Raw genomic sequence first — 20,410 nt, 5'->3', positions numbered from 1 at the left:
CTTATGCTTAGTCTCAGGACTGCCTCTGCAAGGAGGAGGATGGGAACAAAACTACGATTACTTGGTACCACCTGTCATTGGTTCTGGCTCTAGCTACTGTTGGGATCCTTGCCTTCTGCCTTGTCAGTCCCAATAGACACTAGCCACCACTGATTTTCACATGAAAATCCACCCCTGGTGTGTTCCCCACCTAAAAAAAATTAACCATACCATTTTCTGCATTTCAGAAGCGAGAGTGACTTTTAATTGTTTCTGTTGCCCAGCTGTTGGGAGTTGGAAACCCCTCATAATCTATTGCAATTTACTTAGGGATCTGGCAGTAGATCCCGATCTACCTTTGGCCAATCCTTGCCCAATACCATCTAGTGAAGGGATTTCAGAAGCTGTTAATCTGGTCTGTGTTAGGCCTACATAACCATTGCACCCGGCATTTATGGCATATGTTAGGGACACAGTATAGCAGCCATTATGGAACAAAATGATGACACTGTGCCGTGTCTCTGCCTCTCATGTAGAACCTGCTTAGAGCTTTGCACACCTATTTGCTGCTTTTGACAAAGGCTCACAGAGGCCTTGGCATTGTGTTAAGAGTAACAGGAGAAGCAGCCAGAACAAAGATGAAAGCACAACATGTTTTGTCAAACCGGGACTGGAAGTGTGTCAACATTCCCTGTATGGTGAATCGCTGATATAGCAGAGGTCCAAGTTGCTTGTTTCCCTCCTCCCACCCGGACATATTATAGTAATCCATAGTTTACGTTTTATGTGGCTTTTTATCTTTCTCCTCTCTCCACCTTTTCCATTGGCTTCTTTGTGTACCCACGTGTAGAGGACCTATGCTTTTCAGCTAATCTACTGATGTTCAGCCTCTTCAGCCCACTGTGAGGCAGTTGTGAGAAACCACATCCATCTGAAGAAAGGAACATGACTTTAGTGAAACCTCTGCATCAGAGAACATTGAGCATAAGACATGCTGTCACTGGCATCTTGTTTCATTTTGGGGGGTGGGTGTAACAGAGGCTGTATAATAGTCATTTCCACTGGGCTGTGTTGGGTGGGGTGGGGAGAGTTTGAGAAACACCACTTTACAGCCAAAACAAAATTTCATAAGAATTCACGTTGGCAAAAATAAGGGCCATTTGAAAAGCATGGCACTTGCTGATAAAACTTAAGGGAGCGGAGTTGAATAACAGCTCCATTATTTTCATACCTCCCCTCCCCTGGCAACCTCAAAATCCAACTGTATCCCTAAGATGCAAGACTGAAAACACAAACATGACTGGGAGAATACAATGCAATTTTTGCAAGCAGATTTGAGGCAGGAAAGTTTCCTTGAGCTATTGTTTCCACCAAATGCACAGTAGTTGTAGTGTTCACTAGGAACATATGGAATTGCCTAATACTCAACCATTGATCTATCTAGCTCAGAACTGTCTACACTGACTGGCAGCAGGTTTCCAAGGTTTCAGAGAGGGATTCCCCCCAACCCTACCTGGAGGCAGTGGCATAGCATGGGGAGCCCATGGCCCCGGGCACAAATTTGTGAGGGGGTGCAACCAGCTGCTCCCACGATAGGCTCCCTCATTGAGTCTGGAGCCATGGGGAGGAAAGCTGTGCCCGGGTTGGGCCTTGGGGCTGGGACAGCAGCGATACCTCCTTCTCCTTGTGTCTGGTGAAGGAACGCCCATGCACATCCTACCCTTGGGCTGGCCGAGAGGGACGGAGGAAGAGGAAAGCAGGAAAGCACTAATGGAGTCACATGTATTGTCTGGAGCACCACCCTGCAAGGGCAGGAGGGCGAGGCGACACAGTGGTGCTCCTGGCTTCGTGCTTCTCTACTTTTTCTCTGCTCCCAGGTTGGGGCTAGTTTGCAAGGAGAGACTCCTTTGATTAGATGCTGACTGGCAAAGGGACTGAGTGCTGCCTAGTCCACTAGGGGATTGCGACACTTGCTCTGCCCTGGGCACCGGCAATCCATGCTACGCCCCTGCCTGGAGGTACTGGAGACTGAAGCTGGTACCATTTGACTGCAGATCGAATGAACTGCAGTGCGTCTTTACCTTTCTTTCTCCTCCATCCCCCTCCCACATGCCATTCTCTCTACTTTTCAAGTCTCTTTTGCCCATCATATTCCTCCTCATTGCCACTTGAATGTAATTGGGACAAACAGTACACAGGAAGAGTCCTTCTGGATCATGTCATCTAGTGCAGCATTCTGTTCTCACAGTGGTCAACAAGATGTCTGTGGAAAGCACAAGCACATCAACAGAAGAGCAGCAGATGTGGAAAGGAGACCAAAAAAGGGGGGGAATTGGATGTTGTATGGAAAGATTACTAAATGCCCTAAATGCCACATATGCGCTTCAATATGCGTGAAGGGTTCTTGAGGAATGCCATGTGCACAATTGCTCAAGGACTGGCTGCTAAATGTTACTTTTGGGATTTGTCATAAAGGGAGAAAAAAAGGGGTTTCAAAAATAGAGTGTATCATGGTTTAAGTGGTACTCACTTGCTCTAAAAATATCAGAACTGCAGACACATTTAAACCAAGCCTTACTCACCACCAGCACTTTCCTGCCAGCACATGTCTCTTCCCTGGCTCACGTTCTCATGGCATCGCAGTGAGTAAGCCACTAGATGCAGCTCTGCCTTGTTTAAATAACTTAGAAGTGAGCAACACATACAGTAAGTGGGTGACACTCTGCTGTCACCATGAGAGTTTGGAAGAAAGTGATGCAGGTTTGCTTGCCAAGAGTGGCTCACGGAAGGAGCGTGGTGTAGAGAGCCTGTTTCATCAAGAATGATGGTCAAGCAGACATGCTTAAAGAAATGGCAAGGTGCCTTTTAAAATGCCACATAGGATCACACCCACACCATACATTCAAAGCACATCTAAAGGACATAAGTTTCCCAAAAGAATAATGGGAATTGCACCTTTGTAATGGAAAACTACTATTCCCAGGATATGGCCTACCTGTAAGTGAGCCAATGTTGTCCCTTTTCCTGTTGTCCCACTACACTGCACCTGGCTTGTTTAGATACACGATGGAGAGAGACATTCGCATGCAGAAAGTTCTGGCTATTGCACTGGTGGAATGTAGAAAAGTAAGAGCTGCATCAATTGTTCCACTCACTTTTTTTTGTCTTTGCTCCTTCCCAGCACTGGGAGGCAGCCCCTGGAAGGTTACTCATGACGGAATTTGGCCCTCAGGCAGAAAAAGTGTTCCCACCCCGGATTAGAAAATCAGTAGGAAATAGCAGGTTCAAATCCCCAATGAAGCTCCCTGGATGATTTTGGGTTAGTCACTCTATCTCTCAGTTGGAAGACAAAGTGTAGTGCTATTTGAAGGGTTGTTCAAGTCCAGTTTAAAGAAGGGACAGCAGGGATCCTGAAGTTGTCTTTGACTATCTGCATCCAGACAGCACACTGAGCAGGCAAAAGAGCCAACCAGTCACAATCTTCTCCACTTTGGTAAGTTGCATTGTATTTCTGTTTCTATAGTAATTAAAGTGGAAGTTATACATATGCAAATCTGTGCCCTCTTTTTCTGGTGATGCATAAGTGGGCATCCTATCTCTCAGTCTAACCTACTTCACAGGGTTGTTGTGATTAATAAAATGGCTCTAGGGCCTGAAATGATGTGGCATCCTGGTGACATCATGGGTGCAAGACAGCCAATTAGCATGAACCATAGGCCCCTTTTGCTTCAAAACAGCAGAACCATTTCTCCCCTTCTCCATCCCCAGAGCATAAGCCATCTCACAAGGTATGTTTGGGTGGATGGTGTTTCCATCTACTTTTATCCTGAAACATATAATCAACTGAAGACTTGCAAGCTGCTATCACAATATCTGGGTTGGAGCTCCCATTCCATGGCAAGCTTAGAGTGGGAGTCATGGGAAAGCGGAGGTGTGATTCTCCATAGGGCTAAGGCTTCTGACCTTGCATCTCAAAGGCGTGTCTGCTGCTTCCAAGGGTTGATCAACTATTCTAACCCAGAGCATATAATTCTCCCTGTTTTGCAAAAGAAAGAGACACACATTGGTTTGTTTCATTTTAGTTACAAGCTCTTTATTCCTAAATGCTCAATTTAGAATACTGACAGTCTCAGTGCCTGTGTCATTGACACTCATTTCCATGCTCATCTGTGGCTTCATTTCTCACCGCGGCATTTCCAATGGATTGCAGGTGTCATTTCCATCCTGCCAAGTGACCATGCTTATCTGCTGCCACCAGATGGTCCTTTGCCCTTAACTGTGCAACTTACCTCTCTGCCTGCTGCTGTGCAACCCAGGTGAAAAGAGACCTGTGTCCTCTTCTCATCTGCCAGCATTCAGCTGAACAATGGGCACCTACCCAAACTGGTTCAAACTCTCAATAGGCCAAGGAACAGTGCTTGGAAAACTCTAGGGCAGAGCTGCCAGCAATAGTGGTCATTGCAGAACCTGCCAAGAGCTCCTAGACCTTGATAACTCTATTCCTGAGAGCAGATGAACAGGCTTGGCTTCACTTGCTCCAGTAATGCAGCTGTCTACCATTTTGCCACAGTTGCTGAAGTATACAACCAAATCTCAGATGCTCAAGCAGAGGGGAAGGGGGGAGTACACACAGGCCGATCCTACTATGTGCTTCCATTCAACCCATCCTGTGTTCCTGTTGGGAAAATGGGGGGAATATAAACTTGAATGAATGAACGAACAAATGTTCATGTCTTTATTTAAACAGCCAGTTCCTAACATTCTGTGTTTGTCACACTTCTAAAAGCCAAATATTCCATCACACTCAAGTGATGACAAGAAATATAAACCAAGGTAAGTGTCTATAGCTTGGAGTCATCCATGAAGATGGTGTGCACTTTAGTTCTCAGCTGGGACAAAACGGGCATGCTTTTCTTTTGCCATTTTGTATTATAATGATATTGGGGTGTGTTTCTTTCAAATCCTGCTCAACCCTGTGGTGTTAGTACAGCCATTACCTTTCCAAATGCAGGAAGAGCCTGCTGGATCAGGATAGTGACCCATCTCATCCAGCAGCCTCTTCTCGCAGTGGCCAAGCAGATGCACATGGAAACCCCACAAGCAGGACCTGAGCACAGCAACATTTCCCTCATCTGTGATTTCCAGAAACTGGCATTCATAAGCATGCTGAATGTAAAACACAGCCATTGCAGCTGTTTGTAGCCTCTTCCTCCGTGAATTTGTCCAATCCTCTTTTTAAAGCCATCTGAGTTGGTGGCTACCACTACTTGTGGGAGCGAATTCCAGTTTAACTAGGCACCATGTGAAGTATTTTACTTTGACTGTCCTGAATCTTTCAACAGAAGTGTGTGAAAGGGAAGAAAAGAGATAAACCGAATTGGAAATAGACCCATAGGCTTGCTTAAAGTGTAGAATCCCAAACTGTGGCTTTGGTGCCTGCTGAAAATGAATGGGGGAGCAGGATCTGTTTAGAGTGAGTGCTCCCATCTCATGTTCAGCCTGTACACGAAATAAATAAACAACCAAACAAACAAACAAACCTGTATATAAACCTTGCATCACAGTAAACATTCTAGTGATCCAGGGACCCCTGAAAACTCTCACTGCTCCAAGGCTGGGTGCATGTAATAGTATTTTCTGGCTGTATGTTCTGCTTCCACCTTCTCTTGTGGGCTGAGCAGGCACATGATCTGGTGGCTTTTCTGCCGGCAAAGCAGTGGCATCTCTCTCTCCTCCCCCCTCCCCCACTCCAGCAAATTTGATGTATGGGATTGCTCCATTAGAAACAAATGCTCCTGATTTCTTGTTGGAAACCCAAGGGAACATTGCAGAACAACCTAAATATAAAAATGGCTGAGTCCTCAGTGTCCACACAATGCAGCAAATACATGCAGGTGCGTTCTCTCTTCCAATAAAAGGCACTCTTCCCAGGAGACGTAGATTGTGACTGTTGATGCAGCCCAGCAAAATGTGTCACATTTTAGTCTGGGTTATCTTTAGTTTTCCAACAGCTTTTATATATAGACTGCAATGGATCATGCCTACCAACAGGGGCATATGTCCTCTGCATGTATAGATATGGATATAGATAGAGATATATTCTCTGTCTCTTTTTTTGCATAAGTTATATCACCAAATACATTATCACCATCATCTACAATACATTATCAGGTTAAAAGTGTGCACCTTTACTACTTTTGCACAAATGGGTTATTTTAAAAATTGAAATTGTATAGCAGGTAATAGAAGTGACTGACAGAAGAAGTTGAGAAAGGTATATACCAGGCATGGGGAACCTTCTATTGAACTACAGTTCCCATCATTCCTGGCCATATGCCACGCTTATTAGGGCTGATTTGCAGTACAGCAGAATCTGGAGGAACAGATGGTCCCCATACTTGGTCAGTACAATATTATATGGTAAGTCAGTGGGAAACAGGAGCTGCAGTCCATCTGATTATTATAACTTGACGCACTGATCCTTAGAATACTGGCCATCCTTATATTTAACATTCTAAACTTTCCACTGACATTGGCCAGAAGTACTCAGTATTTTTTCTATAATTATGATAAGCCATGTAAAACAATAAAAAAGGGAATTCTCTTGCAGATTTGAAGCACGCAGTTAGAGACTTTCCTGGTGCATTTGAGCAAATACATAACTTTGCAGTTTAAATGTTTGTAGACAAACCATGAAATCCCAGACACTTATTTAGATGATGGCTGGGTGAGGCATGTGGGGCTGACAGGCAACCACAGTAATAAACTAGAATTTACACTTGTTTGATAAACCCACAAACTCTGAAATCCATATAGGCCCAACCTATACCTGTAGAACCAGAAAACTGTTCTCTGTTTCCAGCTTTGTACATTAGATACACTTGAATGTGATCCCACAAATCTTTACAATATCCCACTTCTGGAATCCTTTGCGAGATCAGGATTAGTGCATACAATAGTTTTTCCCTGCATGGAAAAACCCTGGCTGGATACCCACATCCTGAAATAGGAGTGTCATATAGCATCAGAAGCCATACACACAAAAACATTGTTAGCACAATGGAGGTAAAGATGTGCTTAAGACCATACATCCCCCATGGGCACTATGCCATGTAAGTGAGGCTGAAACGTCTGAGAAATTTTGGAGCCATCATGACTTTTCCCCCCAAGCTCCCCTATCCAAACGATTTGAGAGTTTCAACCCTACCCAAATAATATTCAGCAAAATCCATTCCTCCTACACCCCAATTAACCCACCTGTGAATGAGGTGAAAAATTTCATGCACAGCTGAGGGCTCGGTTTTAAGAAGCTTGGCGGATCAAAGGTTGGTGGTTCGAATCCCCGCGACGGGGTGAGCTCCCATTGCTCGGTCCCTGCTCCTGCCAACCTAGCAGTTCAAAAGCATGTCAAGAACAAGTAGATAAATAGGTACCGCTTTGGCGGGAAGGTAAATGGCGTTTCCGTGCGCTGCTCTGGTTCTCCCAAAGCGGCTTTGTAATGCTGGCCACATGACCCGGAAGCTGTCTGCGGACAAACGCCAGCTCCCTCGGCCTATAGAGCAAGATGAGCGCCGCAACCCCTTTTATCAGTACAGTGGTACCTCGAGTTAAGTACTTAATTCGTTCCAGAGGTCTGTTCTTAACCTGAAACTGTTCTTAACCTGAAGCACCACTTTAGCTAATGGGGCCTGTTCTCATCCTGAAGCAAAGTTCTTAACCCGAGGTACTATTTCTGGGTTAGAGGAGTCTGTAACCTGAAGCATATGTAACCTGAAGCGTATGTAACCCGAGGTGCCACTGTACTGTTAATACTGTGTATCAATACTGTTGGGAGTATACCCAGGGAGTGCTGGGCTTCACCCCTTAACTCCTTTCAGACCTCTGCCCTTTCATTTATTAGCGAGAATTAACGATATGGTTTCATTCAGTATTAAATGAGTCAAAATTTCGCTGGAGACAGTTACCCAATAAATTTTCATTTTTGAATTGTCAGAGAATGCTGTCACCCCAACCACAAATGTATTTTGCGAAATGTTACTCCCCCCCCCCCCCCGGAAACCCCTGGTGTGAAGGTGGAGAATTTTGGGGTACCATTTTGGTACTCCTTTCTCATCCATTTGGACATGCATCCAGCAATGTACCAGTATATATCTTCATCTGCTATAGGACTCTTGCTATTTTTTGTTATTACCTGTATAGCTCATCTCAGGTAAAGCCAGCATGTTGCCCTCCTGACAATTGCTGGACTACAATTTCCATGTTGGGACGCGGGTGGTGCTGTGGGTGAAACCTCAGTGCCTAGGACTTGCCGATCGTATGGTCGGCGGTTCGAATCCCCGCAGCGGGATGAGCTCCCATCGTTCGGTCCCAGCTCCTGCCCACCTAGCAGTTCAAAAGCACTCTTAAGTGCAAGTAGATAAATAGGTACCGCTTTATAGCGGGAAGGTAAACGGCGTTTCTGTGTGCCGCGCTGGTGCTGGCTTGCCAAGCTGCAGCTTCGTCACGCTGGCCACGTGACCCGGAAGTGTCTTCGGACGGCGCTGGCTCACGGCCTCTAGAGCGAGATGAGCACGCAACCCTAGAGTCGGACACGACTGGCCCGTACGGGCAGGGGTACCTTTACCTTAATTTCCATAAGCCCTGACCACCAGCCACCCAGTATTTTGAGGGCACCACACATTGTCTTCCCCAGGCCTCTCTCTTCTTCAGCTGCTTCTGACTGTCACATTCTATGTTCCAGAATGGCAGGCCATGACATCCATTTATTTATGTTAGGAGTTTGGGTGTTGCAATCAGGTTGCTTTACTGCTGAGTTTATCTTACTCAAAGGGCAGGAGAAGGGAAGTATGATAAAATCATATGCTGGCTTCAAACAGTCTAGTGATGTAGGCATAAGAACTTCAGAAATTTACTGGGATGCACTTTAGGAAGCTGTTCTGTATAAACCCGGGAAAGCCAACATGGCTACCCTCCAACTCAGCTCCAGCCAGCATGACCCATGGTCACAGAAGATGGGAACTGTTCTCCAGCCTCATCTGGAGAGTGCACATTGATTGCCCCGGGCGTAAATATTGCATCTGCCCCCTTTTGAGGGATTTCTAAAGCAACACCAAAGGTATCTACCAAATTATAAAGAGATGGAATACTATCAAAAGTAGAAGGTGTGTTTACCTTGCCTGAATATATTTTTTTAAATAAAAAAACGTGCAGCATTTTGCTGTTTTTTAAGTCTCCATTTCCAAATGCCTCTAAATAGAAAAGCTTCTGGAATTAGTGTCGACACTGTGTTGGCATAATAACTCTCACTTGTGCTTTCCTGGGCACCTTTGTTTCGTGAATTTGGGGTTGAAAAAATCAGAGCCGATGGCAGAAGCAGCTCAGGGGTGGAGGGATTGAAAGGGTTTAAATCAATATGTACCAGCAGTCTTCATTAATCGTGGATCCCAGACAATTATACTCATGCCAGCAGCTGGAAGGCAAATCCATCAACCAGGATACTTTACTGGGAACCTTGTCTGTTGCCATGCTTTGGGCATTAGAGAAAGAGACTGTTTTGGACTTCCCTTACCTCTTTAGTAACGTGCCTTAGCTCTGCACCAGATCATTGGTTTTCATCGTGGTGCATACTGACTGACAGAGGCTGTCCAGCATTTCAGACAAAGCCTAAGACCTTCTGCATGCAGAGCAGATGCTTTGCCATTGAGCTGCAGCACTTCCTCACCTCAACCTGGGTCCCACTGGCCAGCTTTTTCACCCTATCTCTGACACTTTTAACTAGCTGGCACTTCATATTGCTGCAATCCTAATCATGTCCACTCATTTACTCAGTGGGATTTACGGTGCCCAAACGTAATTCACGGTCCTAATTTCAGATTAAAACTTGTCCGCTTTTTTGCAAATGATTCTTGCCTGCCTGACACAAACTGGAAACAAGCTGAGAACATTCTAGGACAAAAACTGTCTCACAACTATATTAATAGCTGATCTGCTCACCGGTTGTTATGTAGGTGAAAATGCTTCTCACCCTTTGAGCATCGAAACCAAAATTTACCCTCAACCTACCAGACCACTAGAACTGGACAGATGAGGATCTTCAAAATAAAAGCAGAAGATGGGTTTAGGTTAAGCATTAAATGAGGTTAGGTGGGGCAAAATATGGGAGTCTGTACCACTGAAGTCAACTCTGCAGAGGTGAGGCCAAATACATCCTTCCAGGCATCTCCAGCTGCTCCTCAAGGCTCTCCACAACCACATCCATCAACAGCATGTTTTCACTTGGCTAGAATGTGTTCTTGAACTCTGATGATGCCTCTTGCTTTCCTGGATGGAATGCAAAGAGGGGGGTGTGAGTGTGTGTAGTACCATTTTGAAAAAATGCCTTTATTTTTTGAAATAAACACAAATTACTCTTCCCAGTACTGGCATATGGGCATCAGAAGGTTGTTCAGAAGGGAAAATGGCCCTCAAGGGAAGTGGCTGAAAATGGTTCCTGCCCCTCCCTGTGCTACTGGTTACAGACATGCAGAATTGCCCCCAAATTGGGGGGCATCACATGTGCATGACGTCACATGTATGCAACCCCCCCCCAACCCAATCAGGCTGGCTCGATCTGCCACCCCCACACCTCCCACCAGCTGCCTTACCTTTGTGAAAGGGACACGCTAGGTAGCTTTTAACAGGTCTCTAGACCTTTTTCAATTCCAGTTAACAAAGGGGAGAAATAAAAATAAATTCATGTTAACAATGCTGATTTGCAAAAATGGGCGAAGCAAGTTGATAGGATAGTTACAAACATACAATACAAAGAATACAATAAAAAATAAACTGAACACATAGTAGTGTGTTTCTAACACAGAAATAAATAATTATAGTGAAGTTTACCCTTAACTCCTAAAACAGCATTGTCCTACATGCTACTTCCTACACCTTTATGAAGACAAAAGCCTAGAGAAACCTGAAGTATGGAAAGGAAGAGTCCACCCAGGCATGCTTGTATCAGTGGGGCTAAACCACAGACCACTTGCCGATCAGAAGGTCAGTGGTTCGAATCCCCCTGACGGGGTGAGCTCCCGTTGCTCAGTCCCTGCTCCTGCCAACCTAGCAGTTCGAAAGCACGTCAAGTGCAAGTAGATAAATAGGTACTGCTCCAGCAAAAAGGTAACCGGCATTTCCGTGTGCTGCTCTGGTTCTCCAGAAGCGGTTTAGTCATGCTGGCCACATGACCTGGAAACTGTACGCCAGCTCCCTCGGCCAATAAAGCGAGATGAGCGCTACAACCCCAGAGTCGACCGCGACTGGACCTAACGGTCAGGGGTCCCTTTACCTATCAGTGGTGCAGTAGCATACCCTCCAACATTTCTCTGATGAAAATAGGGATGTCCTATTCCACAATGATAATTTTATTATTTATAACCCACACATTTTACTGGGCTGCCCCATCCACTCTGGGAAGCTTCCAACATATGCAAAAACATAATAAAACATTAAACATTTTTTAAAGAAAACTTCTCTATACAAGATTGCCCTCAGACGGCTTGGGGGGGGGGTCAGATAACTTCACACCATCCAACATTTCTCCAACGAAAATAGGGACATCCTAAGGAAAAGTGGCACATTCTGTGATCAAATCAGAAATTGGGACAGCGTCTCTAAATCATGGATGTCTCTGGAAAATAGGGACACTTGGAGGGTCTGCAGTAGTAACATCTGAAATGCAGGACTTCATGATGACAGAGGCTCCCAACATATGCCTCTAAGCAGTGTCCCTGCTTATGGGGATTCAATTCAGGATCCAATTAACAGACACTAACAAGCAGGGTTCTCTTCATGAGACCTGTGGTCTGTTTACCACCCCAGTTTGCCATGCAGAATAGAACTATTTGAAATGGCATTCTTATGCATCTACATCTTTTTAAAGCTTGGACTCTGTATTTAACAAATGCATGGTAGGAATTGTGTGGCCAGTGAAATGGAGAATATTTTACTGATGTTCAAAGCAGGAATGGATTCACCTGTTAATTTCAGTTTCTCATTTTTCCAGCCTAATATATGAATCTTTATAAACATTGTTGGCTGGAGAACTGCCCCACAAGATTTGGAGAAGTAAGAATTTTGAAAGCTAGTCATGAATATTCACTAGCAGAGTCTGACCCAAACCTGGCAACATTATGGTTAAATAGCATTTTATTGCAACTGCTGTCAATATTTTACATCATAAAATATGGGTTCGGCTTTGGGGCGCATTTCATGTTGTTTGCCATGTGTGCCAAAACAGTTGGTTCCTGCCCTGCAAAGGGATTAATACTGGACTGGAACTAACAGTTATGAATATGTGACACACTTCTCCACAATGCTGTAGCTTAGATATGAAACTGTAGAAGAATAGCAATAACAGTTCCCTTTTGTGGAAGATAAAACATCTAGGCTTGCATGGATTCTGCTATATATTTTTTTAGAAAGGTGACATGGTTATTGCATTAGGAAAATAATGTGATAAGACATCATGAATACCTCAACTTTATAGCTGTTGCAAAGGTATTAATGTAATATCAGAAACTTACGTTCATGAGCAGAAATGTTTTACTACAATAAGCTTCCAGCAATAGTAGCAGGTTTTGATAAAGGGTGATATTTTGGCAAGGAGGTGTATGCACTATGTTGAGGGACTAAGAGCTGTCAACTAAAGAGGATGAGGGCCCAGAAACTGTCAGCTAAAGATAATATTCAATCGAGATCTATTCCCCAGTAACTTAAGCCTATTAGATCTCCCCCCCCCTCTGAGACAGCAGAGAACAAGTATTTGTCTTCTTCTACATGATAGCCCTTCAAATGTTTGAAAAGGCTACTATGCCCCCTCTTGCCTTTGCTTCTCCAGGCTAAACATGCTTAATTCACTCGTTCTATACCACAGACTGCCTTTTCCCCTTCCTTGGAATCTCTTCCAATTTGTCTACATCCTTCTTAAAATATCGTGCCCAGGACAGAACTGGACACCATAGTTCAAATGGAGTCTAACTAGAGGAACTATTATGTCTTGTGACTTGGAAGCTATGGTTTGATTAATGGAACCTAAATTTGCATTCACCTCTTTTGCAGCTGCATCACACTGCTGACCCCCATTAATGTTTTGATCAACACCAATCCTGATATACTTTTAATGTTTACTATTGTCATACTAAATATCCCCATCTGATGTCTGTGCATTTTTTAATTTACCCAAACGAATAACTTTGCATTTATGGTTTTTGAATTTTATTTTGATGGGATATTTAGTATTTAGTATACCAAATTTCTGTTCTACCAAGGACATTTTGAATATTATTCCTGTCTTCCGTTAGCATTCCCTCCCAATTTTATTTTTTTGTCATCTGCAGTTTTGATACAGAGTCCCATCACTTCTTCATCTAATCCGATTGGGCAAAGCTTTGTCCCTCCAGATGTTGCTGAACTACATTGGCTATTTACAATGGCCATTGCTGCCATGACTGATGGCCAAATATCTGCAGAGCCAGAGGTTCCTGTCAATAGAACTAGATAATTGATAAAACTGTTGATGTGCACCATGCCCAGAACAGAGACCTGCGACACCCCAAACAAAGCCTCTTTACAGTTTGATGGGAAGCAGTTAGTGAGTTTTCTTTGAGAATGGTTTCTCAGACACACCACTAGAAATCCAATTAAAACAAACATTTTGGCAGGATTTATTCTTTACAAACCCATGCTGGTTTCTACTAATTACTGCATTGTTATAAAAATGCTTACAAAGTGACTCCTTTATAATGATCAGTTTCAGTGTGTTCCCTGGTACCAAAGTCAGACAGACCAGCCTCTAAATTCCTGAGTCTTCCTTCTCTTCCCATTGTGAGCTTTAACTGGATATGTGTTTTATTTTAAAGTATATTTATTAACTTTTCCATTAATGCAATGGTCCAGAACTGGAGGGTCCAGGGCTGGCTCACCCATGAGGCAAGGTTAGGGGACTGCCTCAAGTGGCAGGATCCACTGAGACACCAGATCCCAGTGTCAATCTTTCTTCTCCCTTGTTCCTGATGTCTCTTTTGATTTACAGTGTGATGGTACATGTGTATTATTATTATTATTATTATTATTATTATTATTATTATTATTATATTATAATGTAATGTATTGTTTGTTTGCTACATAAAGTCTCTAGAAAACGTAAAATCGGAAAAAGTAACAATATGTTACAATAAAAACTACACAATAGGACAGACCCAGTATAACAGCAGTCCCCTGAAATAAAAATAATTTTAAAATGGGGGCAAACCATATCATTCAGCAATACTCTAAAACCCAAAGAATGTGGAACCCAAAGGATATTTCACTTTTTCACTTTAAATATTTATATACCACCCAATAACAAAGGTTTTTGCGCTGTTTGCTAATAGCAATTGAAACCACAAAATGCAATATAAGTGAGAACATTAAAGAAGCAGAACTAGAGGAATTCACAGATGCCTCATTTGAGGAGTGGGCAGCTAAAAACATGAAGAACTGTTCCCACAATGCACAGACAAAACAAGTTGGTTGTAGCTATTTTGGAACAAGACAAAACAAGAAGGTATGTTGGTGATTTGGCTGTGCTAAGCTGCATTGAATAAATAGCGCCCTTATGTTATTCTGCAACAGATATGATAGAACATAATCCAGCCGAAGTTTGTATTTAAGTACTTAAGTCCAACTGAACACAGTAGGAGACATCCATACACACACTTAACAGTGGAATGCAAATGGTATACTCTCAGAAGTGCCGTTTTGTTACCGTATTTTTCGCTCTATAACACGCACCCGACCATAACACACACGTAGTTTTTAGAGGAGGAAAATCCATAGGCATGCCACCCGTAGGCATTCCCTCCATAACACGCACAGACATTTCCCCTTACTTTTTAGGAGGAAAAAAGTGAGTGTTATGGTGCAAAAAATACGGTAATTGATAACAGTACCAGGTAAGTGTATTTTAGAATTTCAGCCTTTCCCCCCCATAAAAGTCAATGATGCTTAAATGTGCTTAACACTGCAAATGATTTTAAATAAGAAATGTTTAGAATGTAAGTAAGAAAAAGAAATGGACAAGTGAATAAAATGCAAAATTTAAATACTTGATAGTGGCATTTTTACCAGCAGATGTCATCTTACTATATCAATATAAGATGTTTTAATTGTTTCATTGTATATGTATATGTGTGTGTATGTGCTTTCGTAGATTTTCACGGGTACAGGAATGCAGGTTTTGGTGTCCTCGGGTGTCTTCCCGTGTAAAAGTTGGGGTGTCTAGGCGACGTTTCGACGAGGTCTCACTCGTCATCTTCAGGCTGGTGCTTTCGGCTTCTTGTTACTGGAACAGAGCAGGATCTCAGTGTTTGAGTTCCTATAAATACTGTTGAGGAGGTGTGGTGTATAGCCTCCAATGTTCTGGGCAGAGAGGAGGTTCCCAGGCTAGTGTGCCTTTTCTTTTCTGAAGAAAAGGCACACTAGCCTGGGAACCTCCTCTCTGCCCAGAACATTGGAGGCTATACACCACACCTCCTCAACAGTATTTATAGGAACTCAAACACTGAGATCCTGCTCTGTTCCAGTAACAAGAAGCCGAAAGCACCAGCCTGAAGATGACGAGTGAGACCTCGTCGAAACGTCGCCTAGACACCCCAACTTTTACACGGGAAGACACCCGAGGACACCAAAACCTGCATGTGTGTGTATATATATATATATATATATATATATATACATACACACACACACGCATTTATATCTGTAGGAGGAAACAGAATATTCTAAATGTTATTCTAATGTTTGTGAGGGGCACCATGACTCCCTCAGACACACTCCAAGACCACCTGCAGCACCCAATTTTTATTTTTAAAATGAGATTTCTATTTTGTCATCTGACTGAGTTTATTTATTTATTTTTACCAGACATCTTTATTGAAAGTTAAAAAATATATAATTATATGTGCACTAAACATGGTGAGATGGAAATAAAAGAAATAAAAAGAAGTAGAGAAACAGCACCTGTGTAGAAGGGAAAGTAAAGGGGGAAGGAGAAACCCCCCCCCCCCAAAATTGTATATTTTACAAAGTTATTATTGCACTTCACCAGATCTTAACCTATTACAGTATTTGTAAGAATGGATTCCAAATATCATTGAATTTGTCCATGGCAAGTCTGCATTTAATGCAAGGTTTTGAGTTTGTATAAGTCTTCAATCCAATCGTAGAAGGGAGCTGCATTTTCATTTTTCCAGTCATTTTGCTGTGGTAAGGGCGCAGAGAGTCCACTCATATTGTCCTTTTGTAAGGTTCCATGTGCTGGAAAAGGATATTTTGCACTGTAAATGTAAGGTAATTCCGTACAGTTCTTTTGATACTTTCAATTACCTTCTGCCAAAAATCTTTCAATATAGGACAATAAAAAGCATGTTTTAGAGAAGCATTATCCCTATTGCATCTCCAGCAGTTAGATACCTTAGATAGCCCTTTTTAAAATAAACATAATGGGGTCCAGTGGACATCACCAGATGGGCAGCATCAAAATCAGATTGATTATATTCTCTGCAGCCAAAAGCAAGACCTGGAGCTGACTGTGGCTCAGATCATCAGCTTCTTATAGCAAAATTCAAGCTTAAACTGAAGAAAGTAGGAAAAACCACTGGGCCAGTAAGATACAATCTAAATCAAATCCCTTATGAATACACAGGGGAAGTGAGGAACAGGTTTAAAGATTTAGATTTGGTGGACAGAGTGCCTGAAGAACTATGGATGGAGGCTTGTAACATTATACAGGAGGCAACAACGAAAACCACCCCAATGAAAAGGAAATGCAAGAAAGCAAAGTGACTATCCAACGAGGCCTTACAAATAGCGGGAGAGAGAAGGCAAGCAAAATGCCAGGGAGATAGTGAAAGATATAGAAAATTGAATGCAGATTTCCAAAAAATAGCAAGGAGAGACAAGAGGGCCTTCTTAAATGAGCAATGCAAATAAAGAGGAAAACAACAAAATGGGAAAAACCAGAGATCTGTTCAAGAAAATTGGAGATATGAAAGGAACATTTTGTACAAAGATTACCATAATAAAAGACAAAAGTGGAAAGGACCTAACAGAAGCAGAAGACACCAAGAAGAGGTGGCAAGAATACACAGAGGAATTATACCAGAAAGATATGGATGTCTTGTACATCCCTGGCAGTGTGGTTGCTGACCTTGGGCCAGACATCCTGGAGAGTGAAGTCAAATGGGCCATAGAAAGCACTGCAAATAACAAGGCCAGTGGAAGTGATGATATTCCAGCTGAACTATTTAAAATTTTAAAAGATGGTGCTGTTAAGGTGCTACACTCAATATGCGAGCAAGTTTGGAAAACTCAGCAGTGGCCATAGGATTGGAGAAGATCAGTCTACATCCCAATCCCAAAGAAGGGCAGTGCCAAAGAACGCTCCAACTACCGCACAATTGCACTCATTTCACACGCTAGCAAGGTTATGCTTAAAATTCCACAAGGCAGGCTTAAGCAGTATGTGGACCAAGAACTCCCAGAAGTGCAAGCTGGATTTCAAAGGGGCAGAGGAACCAGAGACCAAATTGCAAACATGCGCTGCATTATGGAGAAAGCTAGAGAGCTTTCTACTTCTGCTTCATTGACTACGCAAAAGCATTTGACTGTGTTGACCACAGCAAACTATGGCAAGTTCTTAAAGAAATGGGAGTGCCTGGTCACCTCATCTGTCTCCTGAGAAATCTCTATGTGGGACAAGAAGCTACAGTTAGAACTGGATACGGAACAACTGATTGGTTCAAAATTGGGATAGGAGTACGACAAGGCTGTATATTGTCTCCCTGCTTATTTAACTTATATGCAGAATTCATCATGTGAAAGGCTGGACTGGATGAATCCCAAAGATTGCCGGAAGAAATATCAACAACCTTAGATATGCAGATGACACAATCTTGATGGAGGCTGGAATTAAAGAACCTTTTAATGGGGGTGAAATAAGAGAGTGCAAAATATGGTCTGAAGCTCAACATCAAAAAAACTAAGATCGTGGCCACTGGTCCCATCACCTCCTGGCAAATAGAAGGGGAATAAATGGAAGCAGTGAGAGATTTTACTTTCTTGGGTTCCATGATCACTGCAGATGGTGACAGTAGTGACGAAATTAAAAGACGCCAGCTTCTTGAGAGAAAAGCAGTGACAGACATATATAGCATCTTAAAAAGCAGAGACATCACCTTGCCGACAAAGGTCCGTATAGTTAAAGCTGTGGTTTTCCCAGTAGTGATGTATGGAAGTGAGAACTGGACCATAAGGAAGGCTGATCGCCGAAGAAATGATGCTTTTGAATTCTGGTGCTGGAGCTCTGGTCCATGGGCTCACAAAGAGTCGGACACCACTAAATGACTAAATAACAACAAATGGGGTCCAGTATATTCTAAATATTTGTTGTTGTTGTATGAGCCTCAATCTAAGGTCCAGAGACACCCTTGTTATAGCACTTTAAACAGTTTCTCACTCTATGGTCAAAATTGAGATCTCTAATTCTTTATTCCATTCTTCCCTCAGTTTATCAAATTGGTTTGCTAGTAACAAAGATTTATATATGTTAATGGCCAATTTTTTTGTTGCGTAAGAATTAATCAGCTGCTTCAATATCTCTGGGGTCTCTGAGACTGTAAAAGCTGTTGGTCTGTAGATGGTGGTTAGCAAGTGTTTTATCTGGAGATACTGCCATTGAGCATTTGTAGGTAATCTGTATTTGTCTCTTAAAACGGAATAAGTATAAAATTCATCCTCTTTGTTTATCAGCTGGTCTAATGTTAAGACACCCAAATTCATTGAATTTATTTATATGTTGCTTTTCCACAATAAGCTGTGCCCTAAGCAGCTTACAGCAAACATTCAAAACATTGAAATACAAAGCATTAGAAATGAAAACATATAAAATAGAGAACATGTAAGTAAATTTAAAAATGACAAAAGCCAACAATTTGGCAAACACAGAATAAATTCAGTATTACCCCCCCCCCCGCCAACTAATCTTGGTTTTCGTAGATAAATACAAACTAAAACAAGAGTTAACCAACAACAGAGTTTCTGGTATGGGTCTCCAAGGAGCCTGGTTTTAATACAGTTCAGAATGGAGGAGGAGATTACATACAACTGGCTCCTATATCCTTACTCCAGAGAAGGCTGATAGGAGCAAAAAGCATATATTAGTTGCAAGTACCAACTGCGTGTACTTATTGCAATTGAGAGGTATTGCCTTTTGGTGGAGCTGTTTTGGTCTGTTTCCTTTGTCTAGGCGTGTAAGCATTTTGCCTGTTTTGGATGGGGGGGGTGGGATCTGAGCACTGATTAGTTTTCTTATCTGATTTGGCTATTTTGCGGTGCTGATGACTTTTTAAAAAATAAAAATAAAAAATGCTTTTCAAGTGTGCCCCTGGACTCCTAAAGGTTTGTGGCTCCTATACCATTGCCATGCTTGATTTCTTAAAATATCTTGCACTTAAGCTTAGTAATTTTACTGTGGTGGGTGAATTAAACTGTTAAAGCAACACACAGTAAATAGATGGTAACAGAACAAGCATTGCAGCAATTTACAATAAATAAAACATAGCACTGCTATTTCTGGATCACAATTCCCTGTAATTGTGGAAGTGTCTCCCCTAAGCAAAGCTCTTTATGTTTTAGGGAATTATTATCATGTGCTCAGCTCAGGCCATCTAGAATGTTGAGTACTGATTATGGACTATTACAGCTCTTTGAAATTTTATTAAAATAATAAGCTCATTGCCAGCTAAAGGTATGTAATTATATACTTGAAAATAACTATCATTTAGGCTCTGCAGTAAAAAGCACCATGTAGCCTCTATAAATTCCCACTTGTGCTGTTCAAAAATGACCCCCTTCTCAATTATTCCGATAAACTCATGCAGACTAGGAGTTAACTTTGGATTGTAGGGCCGTATCTAGTGGAGAAGCATTTATTCAATTGAAGGCACCATTATAGTCAGTATCTGCTAAATAATGTAGACATGCTGACCCTTCGAGCTTTGAGTTTTCCCTTTTAAAGAGAGGGATTGATTTATGCAGTTTGTAACTGGCGAGTGTAGCGTTTAGGAAGAAAGCATGAATTTGGCTAGTTTGTTCAAATCAATATCTCAAATCCAGCTTTTCTATTTATTTATTTATTTTGCTTTTTTGGTACCCAGACCCACACATACCCCTTGCCTGTCCTCACCGGCCACACCTCTTGTCCCTAGTTTTTCACCAGCCATACATTGATTCCTTTCTTCAATTATATGCTTCTTTCACTCACTGTTCCCTCAGGTCCAAACTTACCAGCTCTGTAGTTGCTCCACTAACATGGTTACACCCCACCCCCAAATACAATTAAATCACAGGGACTGTA

General features: G+C 42.4%; 1 long non-coding RNA gene across 1 annotated transcript; it reads right to left on the bottom strand.

Annotated features, from left to right (window-relative positions):
• Positions 1-262: 262 nt before the first annotated feature.
• LOC310669781 lies at positions 263-10,466 on the bottom strand. Its single transcript, XR_014507383.1, has 3 exons — positions 10,149-10,466; positions 2,975-3,087; positions 263-910 (listed from the first exon to the last, which is right to left on the bottom strand). It is a non-coding gene; the product is annotated as an uncharacterized lncRNA (long non-coding RNA).
• Between the last annotated feature and the right edge of the window lie 9,944 nt (positions 10,467-20,410).

Source organism: Podarcis tiliguerta, assembly GCF_965153285.1.
Source record: "Podarcis tiliguerta genome assembly, chromosome: Z".
Lineage (NCBI taxonomy): Eukaryota > Metazoa > Chordata > Lepidosauria > Squamata > Lacertidae > Podarcis > Podarcis tiliguerta.
The sequence above is the reverse complement of the archived record's forward strand: the minus strand, read 5'-3'. Positions and strand labels throughout refer to the sequence as shown.